Here is a 20,222-nt window from a genome sequence, read left to right on the forward strand (position 1 = left end):
AAGGATTTAAGTTCTTTTTTAAAAAAACATAGCTCTCCTGTTGCTCTAGCAGTTTTTTGAAGACTTTTCTCATTGTGTTTTCTCACCACTTTAGTCAAAAATAAGGAATAGTATGGAGAACCACAGGGGAGGGGAGGGAAAACTGAAGGAAAAGAAATCAGAGAGGGAGACAAACTGTGAGAGACTATGGACCCTGGGAAACAAACTGAGGGTTCAGAAGGGAGAGGACTGAGGGGATGGGTTAGCTGGGTGATGGGTATTAAGGAGGGCACGTGTTGTGATGAGCGCTGGGTGTTACACACAACTAATGAATCGTTGAACACTACATTAAAAACTGATGATGTACTGTACATTGGCTAACTGAACATAATTAAATAAATAATTCATAAATAGGATATATTTTGGACATTTGATTATGTTTCATTGATAATAAATGATCTGATGCCACAACTATCTGAAATCAGATAGCATGTCCTTCGATTTTGTTATTTTTCAAGATTATTTTGGCTAATGTAGGTCTTTTGAATTTCCATATCCATTTTAGAAATAGTTTGTCAGTTTCTATAAGAAAGCCTGATGGGGTTTTGACAAGGATTGAATTGAATTATATGGATTTATTTGGGGAGAAATATCATCTTATAAATGTTTGGTCTTCCTTTTCTCAAGTATGCAATGTTTCTCAATTTATATAAAGCTTTAAAAATTTCTCTCAGCAATGTTTTATAGTTTTCAATGTGCAAGTTTTTTTTGTTGTTGTTGTTAAAATTTTTTCTAAGCATTTTACTACTTTTGATATTATTTTGATGGTAATTTTCTTGATTGTGCTTTGGGATTTTTCTCTTAGTATATAGAAGTATAACATGCATTGATCTTGTATCTTGATAATTTCTTAAGTTTGGTCATGGACTCTGGCAGATTTTGTGTGAATTTCTATAGGATATTCTACCTACAAGATCATATTACTTTTGAATAAAAACAGTTTTTCATCTTCCTTTTCAAAATATATGCCTAGAATACCTTTCAGGATTTGACCCTCCTTCCGTCCCCTCCATTCTTCATTCCTTACTCTCTGGCCACACTGACCTTTCTATCCTGAAGCTCATCTGTCATCATTTCTGTCTCAGGGCATTTGCACAAGTTACTCCTTTTCCTGCAATGCTCTTTACCCAAATACTTTGGGCTGCCTCCTGTTATCATTTCCATCATTCATGTCTCAAATCAACATCATCACATCAAAGAACTTCCCTGGGCAACTCTAGAAAGTCTCCAATACTACAACCATTCTGTATCATTCTGTAATTATTCCTAGTACTTACAACCCTTCTAAAATTGTACTGATCTTTTCACATGTTTATTTTCTGCCCACCCCCAATCCTGAACTTCAGTGTAATTTCCTGGAAGACAGTGACCAGTCTACAATTTCGACTGCTTGGTTCCAGTGGTTAGAATACTGCTTGTCTCATAGAAGGTGTACTTTTTCTTTCTTTTTCTTTTTGTTCTATGATTGATGGAAGAAAGAAAAAGAGAAAACTTTAAAGCATGCAAACAAACTATTCAAGAGAGTTACTTTCATACTTTAGTTACTACTATAAAATGGACTGCAAATTATATCACAGGGATTAACTGTTCTAAAGGGAGGAAAGGATATTAAATAAAGGTAACCTGATACATTTCGATCATGTGTCATGAAACATTACAGGATATACTATCTTAGTGCACTCATAAACAGTCATGGGGCCTGTTTGTCATATTTGGAGTCTGAGGAAGAAATATTCAGTTGCATCTGTGCAGATTCTTTCTGTGAGTTAGTTTGGGAATTAGGAGTATGAGCTCTAGATCTGGAAGTTGCTATAAAGCACAGACCTGCTCAGAACATATGGGCCTGTGGCTTGACCTCTGTTCTTGCTGACCTACGCCGAACATCTCCTGGCTGTTCAGCCTGAAGTTAAGACAAAGTATCGCCATCACAGGATGCTGTGCTGCAGGGTGAATGGAGCTGACTCAGGGCCTCCAAGGCCACTCAGGCACACCATGGCATCCGCTGTTGGGCCCGCCAGCTTATTTACTAGTTTCCTTGGTGTCGTCGTCTTGACAAGTAACTCTGGGAATTCAGTGCATTTTTCCCCTTCAGCTAGACACCTCCAGAATATTTGACTCTCTGGATGTGTCAGCCAGGCTCAGTAATTAAATGGCTCAGCATTTCTGTTTGTCAGGGTGATATAAAATAAGGGGAAAAAATGTTTGCTTTGTGAAGCCCTGCCATAAAGCCTTCAGGAGGGATTATACATCATCAGGCCTTTGGCTCCCAACGGAAAATGCTCTGAAAGACAAAACATCTTTAGTGTCAATTTTCAACCAGAAGAAAATTGAATGAAATGAAGTTTGACATACAGAATGGTTTTCGTAAGTTGTTTCAAATGTGAGTCACAAGAAATGTCACTTTGAGGACATGGCAGATCAGCTGAGATACTTCTAATAATTTGAATAGAGCTCAGAGCTGACTTACTTTGTGTGCTCTCGGGCCATGCCATGGCCCACATTCAGTTAAGGAAGAACTGGGCCCGTTCGTTATTTGTCATGGCAGAGTTTGTATTTGTGTGTTTTGGTTGGTTCTTCAGAAAGAGAGGCTGAAACCAGCTTGAAAAATGCTTTGGAAGACTGTCTGTACCTTCATCTATGTAAACCCATTGCTTGAAAATCACTCTTTTATAAAATATTTCCATCTGGGCATACATTTTTGAATATTTTTTATACCAGCAAAGTTCACATGTACTGATAATAACATAATGAAATATGACCACCATGGTTGCATCTTGAAGTCATATTAGAAATTCAGTCCCTAAAATTAACTCTGATATGGTGTGACGAAATATACTGCACAACACAAAAGACTGAAAGAGGAGTGTATTTCTTAGAAACTATGGTCACATATACATTTTTGGGTGTTAATATGATTCAGATATAAGCCCATAAAGTATAGTTGACTAGTCTCAGTTCTAGATTCAGTATACAGGCTAGAAGAGTTATTTCAGGTTTATTTTTTAAAGGAATAAGGATTTTCCAAGCCTTGTACCATACATTTCTTTGTGTAGTTGTGGGTTAAACTAGTACATCCTCTTCCTCCTTGCCTCTTTCCCCATTCTTAGTCCCCAGTCTCTCCAGACACACAATAATAGGTGGATTTGTTTCTGTTGTCCTATAGTTCATGGAAAGTTAAATGAAAAAAAAAAAAAAAAGATGACAAAACTAACATAGCAGCCCTCAATCCTGACTCACAACCTCAGCAAAAGCAAGAATGAGTGCATTAACTAACCTTCCCTTGGAGAGGTTTGGCTAGAAGCTGGGAAGAATTGGGACCCCCCAATGTTTCTTCCAATATATGGGACATATTAAAAGTATTTCATTTTATATTTATGAATGTATGTCGCTGTGCCCTCCCTTAGTGTCTGAGCCATTATAATATTTTCAGTAATGGATTGTCCTTCCTTTCTAGGTTGCTAGCAGGTGAGTTTAAGATTCATAGGGAATAACTGGTCCTTCAGGTGAGAACAGCCCATCATCACAAGGAACAGCAAGAAACATGAATGGTACAGGATGGCTTGGCTTCCTGAGTTCCCTGCATCCCATTTCCTAGGGCTTTTTCTGTAGTAACTAGGGCAATTCTGTGTGAGAGCTTCTTTGGTTGTGTTTCAGCCTCCCACACAGTCCAAATGCTAATCCTTAGTGGATTTAAAGCACCAGGCCCTTTAGTATTCGTCATGCTGATCAATTTTAATTGAAAAAGGGAAAGCACACATTTTGCACAGTGTGGCACAAGGTACATCCACTAATGGAGTTGCTAGGAGGTAGGCCAGAGCATTTCGTACATGCTCCTCTCCTAAGAAGCCTGTCCCCTTTGGATGTAGTCTGTATTCTGGGAGGAATCCACAGGAAGTACAAAGGAGGAAAGGGCTCACTGGCCTTCTAGCCAGAGTGTTCAGGTCATCCCTGGCTGTCTATATGAAGAAGAATGTCACAGCCATATCATACTGCCTGTTGTATCCCTTAAGAGCAATCAAGTTCATGAACGGTGGCTTTATTGTGCCCTGTGAGTAATACCATTTGCTAAACATGGAGGCTGAGCATATAGAATCCCATTTGTTCCTTTGATTGATTCTTGGCCCTGGACTTATCCAGCCTGTGCCTACCTTCAGCATTAATCCCAATGACTTCCCCACACAATGTACTCTGGCCAGGTTGATCTTTCTTTAATATGCTTCTTTCACTCTTTTTCCATGACTTTCCCTCTTTTCTCTCATAGTCTTGGTATTTAAAAATCCTCTTAAAATTCTCTGGACATTTTTGCCTAGTGGACTCCTTACTTTTCTGTTCTTTTCTCAAATATCATCTTTTCAGAGAGACCTTTCTGGACCACCGGTTCTAAAGTTGTCCCTCTCCTCATCATCACTCATGACTGTGTATCCTTTTACTTTGCCTAAGGTCACTTTTCTAAAATTGCCCTGTTTCTTTACTTTTTTGGTCCATGTTCTTCCCCGGAATGTAAGATCTACAAGGAGAGAGCGTTTATCTGTATTCTGAATCACAAAGGCCATAGACATGGCTGCACCGAGCATCTCTTCATCCAACATTCATGGCAAGAGAAGTCAACACGTCCAGATAATTACTATCACTGACTAAGAAAATGGCATTTTAGAGAAGGCAACTAACTTATCTGTTACTACTAAATGGCAGTAATGGGATTTGAACCCAGGTTTGCTTGAATGAGTCCTAGCTGTACAAGTTGACTGCAGAGCTATGAACATCTCTTCCCTCAGAATTACCTTGCAATTTCTCCAGAAATTTAACTCATTCATAGTTTCTTTGCCCAAAAGTGGAATCAGCAGCCAATCACTTGTCTAGATAATTTCATTCTGAATTCTTAAAGCTTCATCTAAGCATTATTTTTTCCTCGTGTGACTACTTGACGCTTTCATCTATACCCATGATCAGTCTCTTGGCATTTGCCTTCCCCCAACCCCAGTCCCCAGCAACCACTAATCTATTTCTAACTCAATCCTAGATACTTACTAAATGGAATCACATAACATGGGCCTTTTGTGTCTGGCTTCTCTCATGTTGTATATACTCAAGGTTCATCAAAGTTGTAGCATGCATCTATTGATGCATTCAGTCTTTTCATAGGACCAGGTAATATTCCCGTACTACATTTTGTTTATGCATTTATCAGTTGGATAACTGTACATAATGGTACTGTGAAAATTTGTGTACAAGTTTCTGTGTGGATATGTATTTATAATTTTCTTAGGTATATACCTAGAAATGGAATTGTTGGGTCATACGGTTAAGTCTGTGTTTTTCTTTTCTTTTTTTTTTCTAATTTATTTAATAGAGATCACAAGTAGGCAGAGAGGCGGGCAGAGAGAGAGGAGGAAGCAGGCTCCCTGCTGAGCAGAGAGCCTGATGCAGGGCTCGATCCCAGGACACTGGGCCATGACCTGAGCCGAAGGCGGAGGCTTTAACCCACTGAGCCACCCAGGTGCCCCTTTTTCTTTTTAAGAAAATGCTTAACTATTTCTTTTTTTTTTTTTAATTAACCTATAATGTATTATTTGTTTCAGGGGTACCGGTCTGTGAATCATCAGTCTTACACAATTCACAGCATTCCCCATAGCACATACCCTCCCCAATGTCCATCACCCAGACACCCTATCCCACCCAACCCCTCCCCTCCAGCAACCCTGTTTGTTTCCTGAGATTAAGCGTCTTTTATATAGTTTGTCTCCCTCTCTCGTTTCATTTTGTTTCATTTTTCCCTCCCTTCCCCTATGATCCTCTGTCTTGTTTCTGCCAAACTGTTTTCTAAAGTGACTGCACCATTTTATATTTCCACCAACAATGTGTGAGGGTTTCAATTTCTCCACATCTTCATCAATACATTTCATGTTTGTCTTCTTGATACTAGCCATCCTAGTGGGTATGAAAAGTTCTCATTATGGTTTTGATTTGTATTTACCTAATGACTAATGATTTTGAGCATCTTTTTTCATGTACTTATTGGCCATTTGTTTATCTTTGGATAATATCTATTAAGTCTTTTGCTCATTTTTAAATTGGATTACTTGTCTTTTTATATTTGAGTTGTTAAGAATTATTTTAAACTCTGAGTAAAAGTTCCTTATCAGGTATATGATTTGGATATATTTTCTCCCATTCTATGGGCTGTCTTTTCATTCTCTTGATGATGTCCTTTGAAGCACAAAGTTTAAGTTTTGATGAAGTCCATTTTATTTTTCATTTTGCTGTCTGTGACTTTGGTGTCATATCTGAGAAACCATTGCTTAGTCCAGATCACAGAGCTTTAGACTTATGTTTTCTTTTAAAAGTTTTATAGTTTTAACTCTTAAATTTTGAATTAATTTTTGTATATGGGGTAAAGTAGGAGTGCAACTTTGTTTTTTTTCTTTTTGCACATATGTCTCTAGTTGACCTAGCATAAGTTTTTGCAAACACTGTTCTTTCACCATTGAATTGTCTTGATACCCTCATCAAACATCATTTGACCATTTAAGCAAAGGCTCATTCATTGTAAACTCTTTTTTTCTTTTATTATCTTTTATGATGTTCAGTTAGCCAATATATAGCCCATCATTAGTTTTTGATGCAGTGTTCAACGATTCATTAATTGCATTTAACACTCAGTGCTCATCACAACACGTGCCTTCCCCAATACCCATCACCTGGTTACCCCTTGCTCCACTCCCCTCCCCTCTGCAACCTTAAGTCTGTTTCCTGGAGGTTCTCTTTCTCAGTGGGTACTTAAAACTCAGGCCCCACCTAAACAGGTCCAGCCTTTACCCCTTGCACCAATTCCAGAGATAGTTAGAAGGAACACGAAGCAAGAGAAAAATATCAAGATATACTTGTAGCAAGATACCATTCTGAGCTAATGTGCTGGAGGAAATAAAACTTAATTCAAAGTAATGCAGCAGGAGGGTGAGACAATTTTTATATGTGAAGTCAGTGTTTTAGTTAGGAGTCTTTGGTTGCAAGTGACAAAAACTAAATTTACTTAAACAAAAGAGAACTGTATTGGCTCATCTAATCAAACTATAGAAACAGAAGGTGGCAACTGGCCTTTGGGACTTCTGGAACTAGGTCCTCAGACACCATTGTGATTCTGTCCCTGTACTGCAGCTTTTTAAAATCTGCAGCCCTTTTAGCAGAAGAAACATGGCTTTCTGCTACTCTTGGCTCTCTCCCTTTTAGCTACCCAATTAGAGAGAAACGGATACTTCTCTGGCAGCTACAATTTAAAGCATTCCCCAGTTTGGCTTACTTTGATAACATATCCTGGTGCTAGCCATTCTGTCCAGAGAGATGTTGCTCTCACTTGGTTAATAGTCACACCCCTGTGGCCAGAGGGTAGGGCCTGTTACCAGAAAAAGAGCCATTAAATGGGGCAGTTGAAGCAAAGAACCATTGATCTCTAGGCAGGGGCTAGAAATCAAGAGCCACACAAAGACAAATAAAAACGTCTTCCTGTCATCTGAGTCCTTTGTGCACATCCAATATCCCAGGAACCTCACCTCACCTTGGGATACCATTTCAAGACCTTATAGAGAAACACTTTTTGCAATTCCTTTCTCCCCATGGACATAGCCTATGATGTCACACTGAGGTTACATCATGTTTGTTGGTATGATTTCCTTGTTGGTATGATTGTAAGGGGGTAATGAAAAATCTGAACCAATCTCCTCAATTTTTCTCCTTTTCTAATTGCTCAGATATTGGTTCATTAGAAAAGAAGTTGCAAATTTCAGTGCTGCCTAGTTACCAAGGAGCGTTCAGCTCTGTTAGAAATAAGTGACTAAAATATCAAAAAATCAGTCTTGAAGCAAATATTAGAATACAGTTCTTTAAATGCTTGGGAAACAGCAGTGGTAACTTCATTACTTCCAAATAATTATCAACATTCATATTCCTTTTGGAATCCTCTAGACGGCAACAAGATCCACCACCCTCTTCGGGGAAGGGAGAGCTTGGGCTCTCTGCTTATGAAGGAGCAATCTATTTAAGTAAGAAAAAATAAGAACACTGAAACTACTTTTACTAGTGATGTGACAAACATAGCAAGTAGTTGCATGCTAATTCAGGCTATCACCTTTAATTAGGACTTGGGGAGGCTGAGTTATGCTGTCTCCAGTCTTTGGAAATAAGCACTCATGATCAAAGAGCTACCTTCTTTAAATAATTTAAGTAGATATCCATTTTAATTAAAGTAGATATTGAATATTGGATATGAAAATGACTGCCTTTTTTTTTTTTAACCTTTAGATTTGGCGGTGGCTGCTTAAATGAGTAGGTCCCTGTACAGAAGGAAACAGCATCTGGTGCAGTCCCTCTTCAGGGCTGAAGATCAAGCACGCACTCCACTGGAGACCCTCTGTGATCCCAGCACTTCCCTGGGCTGGAGCAGGTGGGAGGAAGCCCCTTCCACAGTCACCTGGTGGGTCCCTGTATAGGTCTGAATGGCTGCCAGAGGACAAAACTGTCTGGTTCTGCTCTTCTGAAAAGGGGCTATTTCCCTCCCTGAGACATGGCCTCAAAATTTCTTGAAAATGTCTCTACTGGAAAGATGAAGCATTCAGCCTGTAGAGAACCGAATCTATCTCATGTACAACTCATCATGAGCCTGCTTGTGCTGCCTTTTAAGGGAGAGTAAAGACGCCGCAAAGAAGAGTCTGGCAAAGCAGTATTAGACGGCACAATTTCACCTGTCCCCCAATTTTTCAATACTTCTTACTTCCCGCTTCATTATATCATTTTCTCTCTCCTCTCAGTTATCTGCTGCTTTCCTCTTTTCTCCCAGATTCCTGGGCTAGTAGAGCATAGACACGGTCATCAGGACATCAATTCATAGTCACATTCAAAAGAAAATTAAGGAGGGATGCCTGTGTGACTCAGTTGGTTAGGTGTCCGACTCTGGGTTTCAGCTCAGGTCATGATCATGGAGTCATGGGATTGAGCCCCGCATTGGGCTCTGCGCTCAGTGTGGGGTCTGCTTCAGATTCTTTCTCCTCGCCCTCTGCCCTTCCCTACTCATTCTCTCTCTCTCAATCTGTTTCTCAAATAAATAAATAAAACCTAAAAAAAAAAAATTAAAGAGCGAAAGCAAGACAGGACACAAAGAAAAGAACTGTGAAAGAGGGACTTGATAACAAAGGGAAAATTTCATTTACTTATGTTTCTGATTTCCATATGCCTACAGGCTTCCTTTTTAGCTACTGGTTGGGGGGGGTAAAAGGTGGGCGTGGGGAAAAAAACACAGTTTTTTGTTTGTTTTTTCTTCCTCCTCCTCCCTCTTTTTAAATGTGTACAGATACTGATTACAGATCCAAGGTGACTTCATTCATCTAACATTCCACTGAAGTGAGATGGACAGATTAAATTTCACTGCCACTCATTTTACAGGTAGATTCCATTAATCAATGAAAATCCATAAAAATCATTCCAGGATAATACTCTTCTATGTGTTTACAAAAACCCAACAGCTCCTCAGATGAGATTCCCTGGGCTCCCATTCACCGGATCAGATTTGTATCTTGTCTCTTTCGCACTGACTGTTCAACGTCTGCTTGTCCCTGCAGGTCACACTCCCTTGGTCTGATTAACTTTTGGCGATCCATCACCAACTGGACTGGAACTTTCTCTGAGGTAGGCTTGAACAATTGTTTTCTGGCTTCATGCGCTGCACGTATGGACAAGAGTTACTGTGTGTTTTAGTCAAGGGTTCCAATTGCAAGCAGCCTTCTTTATTCCCTACTTGGCCCTTACCCCAAAAAGGAAGACTTTGTACAAAGGTATTGGAGACCATTGCAAATAACAGTTTTCTTAAAGGAATATAAAAATTAAACAGAAGCTAACACTTCCAAGTCATGGTAGTTGAGGCAGTGCATGCGGAATGTGGGTGCACAGGCAGAGGCAAAGGAGGGATGATACGGTGAGAGTGAGTAAGGTGTTTTAAGGATGGCAGTGAGTTAGAGTGGTTAATATCCCACCGAATGAGTCAGGTGGTCATGGGAACTTAATCACGGTGGGAGCGAGAAGGGCAAAGGAGAGGTCGAAAGAAGTCTTAAAACAGGAGAGAGTGTTCATTGTCAGAAACATCAAAAAGAGAATTTCCAGGCAGCTACAAAGTTGTGATACAATTAGATTGGGCTTCTGTTTTTCCTAACATCGGCAAAGACTGAATTGGTATGTATCTGAGTAAGAACTCCTATATCCATGGCCATGGGATGATGAGCTTGAAAACATTCTCTTCTGAAAAAAAAAACCTCAGATGCTTGATAACTCTGGGAGCAAAGTTTGTGCTGAAATAAAAGTAAAGTTTGTTTTAACAAATGCATTGAATTCTGAAATGAAGCTCAGCTAGTATAAAAATTCAACATCAATTGCACACAAACATTTTGCATGACCTTGCATTAGAATAAGCCTTTCAAAGGACTAGATGTAGTATAAATTGAGCAAGAATCCAGCTCTTTTCTAAATGCCAGTATCAGACAAGTTTCAAGATTGCCATGTTCCCACTGGAACTCAGACAAACACTGACACTAGAAATAAATGGGCCATTGGCTATATCTGCTCAGAAGCTCAGGTTCATCCTTTCTATTGTCACAGTGAAATTCATAATAAAATGCCAGCAAAAGTAAAGAGCAAGTCAGACCTGTCTCCGTCAGCTACAGAATAAGCATCTGCTATGATAATCATACCCCACTACCCCAAACACTAGCAATCCTGTTAGGTATGTTTATCTGCCAGAAAAGAAGTCATCCTATGAGGGAGAAGAACTGACTTCCACAGACTCTTATTTCCTGTCTTTGGAGAACTTTAAGAAATAAAAGATGACTGTGCCTTCCCTGACCGTTCCTATAGCCAAGTGAGGTTTTTTATGTCTAAACCACTTCTCTTCCTTTCTTTTCTTGCTGCTTTCCTCTCCTACATTCCATGATGGTTATATCTCTGTTAAACCTGAGAAGCAGAGAATAAAAATTGTAGGATTTAAACATCATCTTGCTGCAAGAGAGTCCTACCTCACGGAAGGCAATGACCAGATATTTGGCCAAAAGGATTTCCTTGATTCCCTGCAATGAAGACAGTTTGGAGCACAAGTCCTAGTCTGCCATCTTGCACACTTTGCGAGTGACCCTTTGTTACTGCTTTCTGGGGATGAATCAATCTTGGCTCAGTGTTGCAGTCCAGCCCCAAATTAGATCTCTTGCATGGGGAAATCTGAACTGAATCCGACATATCATATGCTATTAATCCTTCTTGCACTCTCTTTTCATCCCAACATGGTTTTGTTTTTGTTTTGGTTTTTTGCCATTAAGGAAAATTTTGAAGCGACCGGGACCCCATGGCTAGTCATGAGGAGTGGCCAAGGCAGCACTGAAATAGTCCCTGTGAGTGCTTTACCCCTGAGACAGGAAACCAAAGTAAAGACCCACGGTGGCTATCAGAACCCAGTTATGTAGAACTCAAACACACTTCCATCTATCCTGTTGGCCTCAGGACCCTGAATTCATCTTAAAATTCACTCTTTTATTCACGTGGTATTTTAGTAGTAATGTTCTTTGGTGAGAATTACATGCTAGCACAAAGGCCACACCACCAACTAAAGCAGAGAATTTGCATGCTGGCAATGGTCACCTTCAGAAAGATTCATCTGCCATTCACCTGTCGACAGTTTCAAAGTACTGGAACACGATTTCTTCTCAGCTCCATTCCAGCACACACACACCACAGGCATTCATTGCCTCTGACAGGAGTTAGAGCCACCGGAGTTTCTGTCAGACACCACTGTCACAATGATGCCACAGTGGTTTAGACCTTTTGTTTGTTTGTTAGTTTGTGTATGTATAACCCTACATGCTTGCTTTATTTTATTCCGTGTTTTGCAATAAACTATCATGGCAGGGATGGCCTTTTTTGCTGCATTGCTTGTAAGTATGCCCCGAGGCTAACAAGCATGGCCATATCTGATGAAAATGGGGAGATAACTGTGTCAAACGCTGCTGGAAAAAGGCTGGTACGTGTCTATTAGCAAGTTCTGAGGCTCCCAGGCATGTGTGTGTCAGGGGGTAGGTAGAAAAACACATCTCTGTAGCTCATTCCCTGCATTCATTCATTCATTCATGGAACAAATATTTACTGAGCCAAAGTGCTAGGTGCTACACAAAAGACAGCAGCTCCCCATGTCCTAATAGAGCATATCATCTAATAAGAAAGAAAGATATTACTCAGATAAGAAAGAAGTGATTCACATTTCTTGTTTTGTTTTGTTTTGTTTTAAAGATTTTATTTATTTACCTGACAGAGATCACAAGTGGGCGGAGACACAGGTAGAGAGAGAGAGAGAGGAAGCAGCCTCCCCACTGAGCAGAGAGCCCGATGCGGGGCTCAATCCCAGGACTCTGAGATCATGACCTGAGCCAAAGGCAGAGGCTTTAACCCAATAAGCCACCCAGGCACCCTGTGATACACATTTCTATTGGAAAAGAAATAGTGTGCTGAGGAATGCTCAGACCTTAGGTTAAATAATAATGATGAAATGAATTTGCTAAGAAGTTTTGGAAGAGAGGTTATAATTCTGTGCTCCAGCATATTAAAGGATATTGCAAATATTATATTTTCTTAATAAAATAGAGTCTATTGATTCAGTAGAGTTAGATGAAATTGTTGTCAGAAGAACAGGTGTTGATCATCAAGGTGTTAAGTTAATTTAGAGATTATGTAGGTATTTATTGTTACATTATTATACTATTTATTGAGAGATTATGTCAGATAATAAAAGTGTGACCAATGGCACTGCACTTACAATCATGAAAGGATAAGAATTACTGAGGTGGGGTTTGCAGGGGTTTGGACAGGGACAGAGCGATAAATTAAGTGGAAAAGGGTTTGTGATGGATGAAAGAAACATGCAGAGGTTGTGTGCTTAAGGATATACTGATCTTGCTGTATGTCCTTGCGTCTCTTGCATACGGATCCTGTAGCATGCGCATCGTTAGCCCAACTGGAGAATTGCTAAAGAGCTCACGTTGCTGTGTCTGCTCTTCTGGTTAGCCTTTTGGACTCTTGCCTCATATATTTTGTAGCTTTGTTATCAGGTACATAAATATCCAATTCTTGAAGAATGAATTCTTTATCACCATGTATTTATTGATATAATATATTTGTTGATTCTGGGTAATACTTCTTTCTGCTGATATTAATATAGCTACTTTAGCTTTCTTTTGATTAGTATTTACATATCTTTTTTTCCTTTTAGCCTATCTGTGTTTTTGTAACTAAGAATGATTTACCACAGATACCATATAATTAGAACTTGTTTTTTGGGGGGCACTTGGGTGGTTCAGATGTTTAAGTGCCTGCTTTTAGCTCAGGTCATGATCCCAGGGTCCTGGGATCAAGCCCCATCTTGGCCTTCCCGCTCAGTGGGGAACCTGCTTCTTCCTTTCCTTCTGTCTGCCGCTCCCCCTGCTTGTGTGCTCTCTCTCTTTCTCTCTGTCAAATAAATAAAATATTTTTTAAAAAAACAACTTGCTTTTTTAATCCAATGAAACACTTTTTTTTTTTTTTTTGGTCTTTTAGTTCATGTTTTTAGTTTACCCTTAATGTCTTATTGATACATGTGGATTAAAGACTATCATCTATCTAGCTATTTTCTATTTGTTCTGTCTGTTCTTTGTTCCTTTTCCCTCTTTTCCTGCTTTTTTTTTCCATTTTATTTTATTTCTTTCAGTGTTCCAGCATTTGTCGTTTATGTACCACACCCAGTGCTCCATGCAATACGTGCCCTCCATAATACCTACCACCAGGCTTTCCCAACCTCCCGCCCTCCTCCCCTCCAAAACCCTCAGTTTGTTTCTCAGAGTCCACAGTCTCTCATGGTTTATCTCCCCCTCCAATTTCCCCCAACTCACCTCTTTGGTCCATCTTTTCCTGCCTTTTAAAAAAGTTTTGTTATCCCATTTTATCACCACTGTCCACTTATTGTTTATACCCCTTTTTAATAATTTATCAGTTGCCCTATAATTCATAATATACATCACATAATTTATTACCACTTCACAATAGAGAGAAGTCCTTACAATATATTCCCAATTCTTTCCTTTCATTTTCTGTGCTATTTTTGTCATTTATTTTACCTTTATATATGCTATAAATACACAATACTTTGTTATTATGTTTGCCTTAGACAGTCTTTTCTCTTTTGTGGCCAATTAAAAAATAAGACAAAATGATCTTTAACTACATTTAGTATATTTCTAGTCCATTTCATTTCTTTGTACAGACCTCAGTTCTATTGAGTAGCCTATTCCTTCTACCTCAAGACTTTCCTTTAACATTTCCTCTGTGGATCCTCATGCCATTCATTTGCTCCTTTTTTGCTTCAGGAGCCTTTATTTCTCTTTTGCTTTTGAAAAATATGTTTTAACTAAACATTGAATTCAAAGTTGACAAGATTTTTTTTTTTTACTTTCATCACATAAAAAAATGTAACTCCTTTTCCTTCCAGTCTGAATAGTTTCTCATGAGAAGCCTATAGTTCTTCTATATATTTTCCCTTCTGTATGTAATATATTCTTTATTTCTTGTCACCTTCAAGATTTTCTCTTTGTCTTTGGTTTACAGCAGTTTGAATATAATATCCCAGGTGTCTTGGTTTGTTTGCCTGCTTGTTTATTTGTTTGTTTTTGTATTTATCCTGGTTGGTGTTCTCTCACCTGAACTTCTTTGGATCTGTCATTTTGTGTGTGCTATTAGTTTTGGGAAATTTTCAACAACTATTTGTTCAAATATTACCTATGCTCTCTGTTCATTTCTCTTTCTCTCTCTCTTTCTCTCTCTCTCGTTTTAGATTAAGTCATTTATACTGACTCATCTTCAAATTCACTGTTTCTTCTACTCAGCTATATTAAATCTCTGATAAGCCCATTGAATGCATTCTTTGTTACTGTGCTTTTCATATCTAGAATTTATATTTATTTCTTACATTTTCTCTCTCTGCTGAATTACTTATTTAATCTATCATCTTGTTCACCTTTTCCTCTAGAGCTTTTACTGTATTGGTATTTATTTTCTCAAATAGAGATTTCTTTTATTAAAAGAGATTTTATTTATTTATTTGGCAAAGAGAAAGAGAGAGAGCACAAGTAGGCAGAGCAGCAGAGCAGTAGGCAGGAAAAGAGGGAGAAGCAGGCTCCTCGCTAAGCAGAGAACCCATTCTGGATCCCAGGACCCTGAGATTGTGACCTGAGTTGAAGGCAGTTGCTTAACCAACAGAGCCACCTAGGTGCCCTTCAGATAGATATTTCTAACATTAGTATCATATCTGAGTCTGATTCTATTGATTGCTTTGTCTCCCTACAGAAGGTTGTTTTCTTTTGCTTTACATATCTTACAATTTTTTTGTTAAAAGGTGAAGCTGGCCATCTTGTATAGGACAGAAGAGTCTGAGGTAAAAACTTCTGAGACCTGGAAATGGATACATCTCTCCTTTTTCTAGGCTTTTTTTTTTTTTTTTTTTTTTTTGTCTGTGTCTATATCTTTGTATGTGTGGTGGGAGTGGTTGGGTTATTATTGTTATGAGTTTACCTGGATTTTGGAGTTGTCACTAGAATTACTCTCAGTATAACACAGACTTCAAATCATTCAGGACTACTTTCTGTTTAACATGTGGGCTGGTTTGCCAGACGGTTTTTGTTCATTATTTGTTCCATCCTCAGTTTTGGGTCTTCCCTTGTATTATGCCTCAAAAAGTTCTCTCTGCTTGCTCTTGCCCCTGCTACCTCTACCTTATAGAGGTAGACTACTGTTGTTTTGTTTAAGTATCAGTCCTAAGCAGATGCTGTGTTTCTGAGTCTTGAGGATAGGTCTTTCTCCATTATCTTATTTATCCACTCTCAGCTGTAGGTCTGGTCCCAGCAGGCATTTTAATCCCTCTTTCAAATGTATAAGGTTTTGTTTTATTCCCTTCCACAGCATCATGGTTTTCATCAATGCCTTAGGGCATCAGGTTTTTTTCTCTCCCTCTAAAAGTTTAAACCCTTTATTTCATAGAATTACAGGGGAGAATGACTGTGCTTTTGTCCCAGTGCCCTTATTTCTCCAGACCTGCATGATAAGGGACATACTTTTAGTCTTGCTGTGTGAATATACCAGGTCTTTTGCAGAAAAAAAAATCCTATGATGAATGCAAGTTCTCCTTGTGCTTGTATCATCGAGGGGTTTTCGATACCTTTGCCAGACTGCAGTAGGTCTTTAGCAATTCATTAAAGGATTAATTGAGTTCTTACTTGTGACATATAACATCTATCCCAGGTAAGCAAGCCTCATATCCTAACTCTTGTTGGATGTGTTTTCCTTAGATTTCAGATTAATTGGTAGTCATAACTTCTCTGCTGGATTCCAGAAAAGTTATGAATTTTCAAATTGTTGGTGTTTTTGCTGCTCCTGCTGTTGTTATTGTTTTAAGTGCAAAAACAATGATCTTTGCAGCGTTCCACATCCTGAGCAGAAACTGAAAGTCCCAGAACACACAGTATTTAGCTGGGCATGTGACCAGTTGGAATGTTTCCTGGCCTCTCTTATGCCTAGAACTGGCCAATTACATGTACATGGAAGTTGTGCAACTTCCAATAAATAAAAGCGGGGGGGGGGGCATGCCCTTCTTCCTTTTCCTTGTTCTGCTGACTCAGATGCAGACATGAGATCTGAAACTGATGTGACCATCTTGTACCATGAAGTAAATTTAGGAAAAGAGGCCATACCTGGTAGTATAACGAGATAAAAGGAACCTCATATAGCACTTTACCTATGCAGATATTCACCTAAGTGAGAGAAAAAAATAAATATAACATCTATCCTGTTTAGTTTGTTGGGTATTCTCTTTTATTGCTGAACCTAATTCTAACTTATTTTCATGTCAGTGGTTAACAGTTGGCATCAAGAAGAGACAAGTGTTTTAGTACCAGTTTTCTGGTTAGCATTTCTGGTGCAATAGACTTACTCTTTGTCCATCCCCCCCACCCCTAAACTTTAGCACCCAGCACCCAGCTGAGGGGCTAGCACATCACTGGAGCTCAAAAAATATTCATTAATGAAAAATGCAAGCATACCATCTGACTGTGACTTCTCCAGATGACAAATTTGCACTGATATTTTTGTTATTTTATGTAATCATGATTTATAAGCACCTTCTCACCTGCAACATTTAACTCTACCCTCAATCTTTAGTTAGAGATACATAATTAACAGAATGAATTCTTCTTTTTTTACTTTTGGTCCCCCTGCCCCACCTTAAGGATGTTAAGGAGAGCTAAAGGGCAACAACAGTCTTATAGAGGAAAGGAAGATGAGAAGCAGGGAACTGAAAACTCATAACTCAAAAAAAATGGCCCCTGATAACTAAGAGGTAGCTCCAGGTCATCTACTGGGATAACTCTTTAACTCTTTAATTCTGGTTGAGTGTTAGGCCGTGAAAGTGTTCTTGGAAGAACTACTTTCTTTCCTTTCCCAGAAAGCTGCTATCTTCAAGTTATTTATATCCCATGTTGAAGAGGAAAACAGTAAGACAGTTTTACAATCTGTCACTGGACCATAGAGCAAATACTTGAAGCTCCTACCAAGTAGCCAAATGTGGCCTGAGAACACCTGTGCCATCTTAGGCAAACTCTGAGTTCCTGAAGACCAGAATCTATGCCATCTGTTTAAATTTCAAATGTCATACCATAAAGAACATAATATGGAAGATATTTCTTATACCTACAGCTGCTGTTACTGCAAAAATACCAGAAGCTAACAACTTGAAGGATTTAATTGGAGATGAAGGAAACTGTATTGAGAGATAACACCTCTCCATGTAAGAAGCAAAGAAAAGACATGTTTCTCTTTTCTGTGTATTATTAGAACTTGTCTGCCCTCCTCAGCGCATTAGCACTAATGATGCTGAAGTCCATGAAAGATAATTGCCTTGAGTCATTCTCTAGCCACAGAGAAGGTAAGATTAATAAAGAACATTTGTTATAATTTTGCAACCAATTTATATAATGGAACATAATAAATAACCACATTTAACGCAAGCATTCATCAAAGCCAATTTATACATCAATTTGTTCACTATGTGTTAAACCAACCATTTGTAAGAATAAGTTGGTTTCTTCCTGTGTCCCCTTTTCTCTCTATTAAAGTAGAAATTATTGTTAGATATGGTAATTTGGGGGGCTTTTATAGAGGCAGCATTGATAATGATATATGTTGACTTCTCAGCTGTTGCCACATGATGTATAATTTTGCACAGCGTGTTGCTTCTGTCTGGACTAAGAGGAAATTGTTTTAAAAATATAAAACTATTATTGATAGTCTTTTCTTCTCTCAGTAACTTATCACTTTAGGCGAACACAGTTCACCATAAAAGAGGCTGTGTATTTCTATGGACTGTCACCTCTTAATAATTCACAAAAAAAGGGACAGGTGCAGTGTAGTAAATGAAATCCACAAATTATCTCCAAGCATTTTATTAATTAAACACAATTTAATTAATACACCATTTTCAAGTTACCCTATTCCCAAGCTTTAGCTAACATCGTCACCTCTCCCATTTTTATTTTCCCACTGCTGCAAGGAGATGATGGCTCTCACCTGTTTCTATCCTAGAAAATGCTGCCCTTACAAAGTTACTTACAAATCTGTGTAAAAGGAAAAGACGGATCCACAATCTTACACTCACAAAGAAAAATTCAAGTCAGAATTATTGCTAGTGTATATAAAAAAGTTCAGTAAGAGAAAGACCAAAGTCATAAATGGTTAATGGTGCCTAGTGTGGTAGGTTGAATAATGGCCCCCTTAAAATATCCATATTTAATCCCAGGAGCCCATGAATATTTTACCTTACATGGCAAAAGGAAATTGGCAAATGTAATTAAATTAAGGCTCTTGAGGTGGAGAGACTATCCTGGGTTATCACTGTAATCCCGAGGATTCTTATGAGAAGAGAAGCAGAAGGTCAGTGTTAGAAAAATGAGATAGGGTAACAGAAGGAGAAGTGGGAGGGATGCAAGGTCATGAGTCAAGGAATGAGAGCAACCTCTGGAAAGTATAAAAGCAACTATATTCCTACTGAATTCCTCTTTTATATCTTTGAATCAAGGCCATGTATCTTTGTTCAGAGGTGTAAAATAACCCCATGATGTCACTCTATCAGGTGAAGATTTAAGAAAGGGTAAAAGAGATACTTGGGATCAAAGTCCTTGCTTAAAGAGGTTTCTAGAAATTGATACTGTCATTATAAAGATGGCAGTCATATTGAGAGTGATAGGTGATTGAATTATTTTCCCTTCTACCTCTTGTTTTTCAACCTTAGAAAGTTATTTTACCATGAAGGCAATGCCTAAATATTCAGTAAGTTATCTCTGAATGACTGCTTTGGGAAGAGCATGAAGTTCGGGTCTTTAAGAAACTGAGTGCAATAAATTGTGATCTAATTTGCAACTTGAATGTGTCCTGTAGTGTCAAGTTTTGCCTGTTGCTTATCACTTTGGCTCTTATAGTATGAACTACAATTTATTTCTTGCCTTTTCTTTTGCTAGTGGTTTCATGTATGTTAATCTTCTTTCCCTCCAAAAGTAAAGTTTCTTAAAGATATAGACCAAGTGCTCTGAGTCCTCAAGAAGCCCTCTATCAATTTATGATTGGTTAAAAATAGACTTTATTTAATTTTTAAAAGATTTATTTATTTATTTTAAAGAGAGCACCCACCTGTGCATGAGCGTGGGGAGAGTTAGAGGGACAGAATCTTGAAGCAGTCTCCCCCCTCTGATGCATGGCTCCATCACACATCCCGTAAGATCATGACCCAAGCCAAAACCAAGAGTTGGGTATTTAACCAACTGAGCCACCCAGGCACCCTTAGACTCTCTTTTATTTAAGCCAAAGTGTTATCAGTGCTTTTGTTTAGGACAAGTCATTGTTCTTTTAGCCTAATGATACTGAGGTTAAGTGTCTGAAACAAATAACATCTTTAAGATTAAGTTTCATATGGTTGCTTTTTCTTCTGAACATATATTCATTCTTTTGACTTTTATCTCTTAAAAAGGGATTTTACTATATTAAACAATAACTAATTCTAAAAAATAAGTCTTATTCTCCCTTGAAAAAGAATG

At 38.5% G+C, this 20,222-nt stretch overlaps 1 long non-coding RNA gene across 4 annotated transcripts in view; it reads left to right on the top strand.

The window, feature by feature from the left end:
• The window catches only part of LOC125100392 (uncharacterized), a 323,416-nt gene that overhangs the window by 131,818 nt on the left and 171,376 nt on the right, over positions 1-20,222 (top strand). For all 4 annotated transcript variants that reach the window (XR_007127531.1, XR_007127529.1, XR_007127530.1 and 1 more), the window contains exons 4-5: positions 8,335-8,476; positions 9,648-9,714. This is a non-coding gene — a long non-coding RNA (uncharacterized LOC125100392). The remainder of the gene's footprint in view (positions 1-8,334; positions 8,477-9,647; positions 9,715-20,222) is intronic.

This window comes from Lutra lutra, chromosome 5, assembly GCF_902655055.1.
Source record: "Lutra lutra chromosome 5, mLutLut1.2, whole genome shotgun sequence".
NCBI lineage: Eukaryota > Metazoa > Chordata > Mammalia > Carnivora > Mustelidae > Lutra > Lutra lutra.